A 2,397-nucleotide genomic window follows, 5' to 3' on the forward strand; every position below is an offset into this window, starting at 1 on the left:
GTAATTATTATTATTATTAAGCACGATTTCTGCCGAGGTCGTACGATTCGATCCAGAGTGTCGTGTACACTGCCGAGGGACGTGCGGCGCGATCCATAGATTCATCTATACTGCCGAGGCATTCGGCCCGCTCCACAAGAAAGGAGGACATTGTCTTATGTACCTCCAGAAGAAAAGTTTATTTATTGATAGATTAATACAAGAGGATGCACAATTTCTTTTAACAATTAAATAATTTATACAGAATAATTAAGTATATTAGATTTCCATCTTCTACTATATTTTCCTAATAATTCACAATATATTTCAAATAATTTCATTAAATAAAGAATACAATTTACACAAGTAATTCGTGATTTGAGTCCTAAACTACCCGAACTTTAGCATACATAGTAGCTACGCACGGACTCTCGTCACCTCGTGCGTACGTAGCCCCCCCTCCCCCCACAAATAATTAGAAACAATTATTAATTTAATTACCTATGGGTTAAATTCCCCCGCACAAGATTAGACAAGAGACTTACCTTGTCTCAAGGTTCCACTTTCCGATCTAAATGTCGCGAAAAACCTCAATTTGGTGCCGAACAATCCGAAACTATTAAAATGTTATATGAAATAAGTAATACATGTCCAGAAATTCGAAATTCACCTATTAAATAAATTACTTTATCCAAAATGAAAAAATTTCTAAAATTCACCCCGGGCCCACGTGCCCAGATTTCGGAAATTTTCGGAGGGAATCGTTATCCATAACCTCAATAACTCAAATATACCATTTCCATCCAATCCCATAGAAGTTTTCGTGGTTAAAATCCAAAAATACCAATTTCTAGGTTTTTCTTCAAAATCCTATATTTCTACAAATTCTCTTGTCTAATTCCATATATAATCCAAGTATTTAACTTGCAATAGGTGGGAATCACTTACCTTAACATAGATGATGAAGATGGAGTTCCAAAATCTCTCCAAGATCGGCTCCCATGTCGGAAATGAAGTGAAAATGGCCAAAATCCCATTTAAAGCAACTCGCTACCCAACACTGCCCTTCTTCGCGATCGCGGGAGTGCCTTCCCGATCGCGAAGGCTAAGCACAATGCCTCCGATTTCTCCTCTACGAGACCGCACACAAGACCACGCAAACGCAACGTTTTGTAACCCAACACTTCACGATCGCACTCCTTCTCACGCGATCGCGATGAGCAAATGCGTAGCATCAGGCCTTCCCTCATTCCTTCTTCGCGAACGCGCTACCACAGCCGCGTTCGCGTAGCACAACTACTCACAGCACCGCGATCGTAGGTCCATCATCGCGACCACATAGAACATTTTACAATCGCCCCATACAACTCTACACGATCACGGACTTCCACTCGCGATCGCGTATAAGGATACCAGCAACAGTCATGACAGCAACTTCAGGAGATGTCCCGAGTCGAATTTCAATCCGTTAACCATCCAAATTCCACCCGAGGCCCTCGGGACCTCCACCAATTCATACCAACACGTCCCAAAACATATTACAAGCTTAGTCGAGCCTTCAAATCCCATCAAACAATGCTAAAACCCTGAATCACACTCCGATTCAAGCTTAATGAACTTTAGAACTTCAAACTTTTATATTCGATGCCGAAACCTATCTAATCACGTCCAATTGACCTCAAATTTTGCACACAAGTCACGTTCGACATTACATACCTACTCCAACTTCCGTAATTGGAATTCGACTCCGATTTTAAAAAGTCCACTCCCCGGTCAAACTTTCAAACTTAAATTCCTATTTTAGCCATTTCAAGCCTAATTTAACTACAGACTTCCAAATAAAATTTCGAACACGCTCCTAAGTCAAAAATAACCATACAGAGCTATTCCCAGACTCGGAAATCCCAAATGGACATCGGTGATATTGAAATACACCTCAATCCAAATTTATGAAATTCTTCCAAGGCCTCGAACCGCTGAGTGACGCGCTAGGGCTAAAAACGATCGGTCAGGTCATTTCACTATGCACACATCAACTTTCTTGATAGTGTTGAAGTACTTCAACATTTTTCCGGGGTGTTACCTACTCCCTTTAATGAGAAGTAGAGTCCGCCCTCAAACACATAACATAACTTATTTCTTATTTCGAACGTCTCAATCCCCCAAATATCACTAACTCCCAAATGTTTCAAAAATTTTGGTAGAGTTCCCCTGTAATTGGGCCTATCCACCTGTCAGAGTAACACCAAAACAACTCCTAACAACACATCCACAACCCAACAAAGCACCACAATGTATATATCAATAACACTAATCTCAGCATTACAAGTATTGTATTATCATAATGATATCAGGACATGAAGCACATCATATGTATGACCATCACCATATTTCTCGTCTTAATAGTTGTTCATAATC

Source organism: Nicotiana tomentosiformis, chromosome 4, assembly GCF_000390325.3.
Source record: "Nicotiana tomentosiformis chromosome 4, ASM39032v3, whole genome shotgun sequence".
Taxonomy (NCBI): Eukaryota; Viridiplantae; Streptophyta; class Magnoliopsida; order Solanales; family Solanaceae; genus Nicotiana; species Nicotiana tomentosiformis.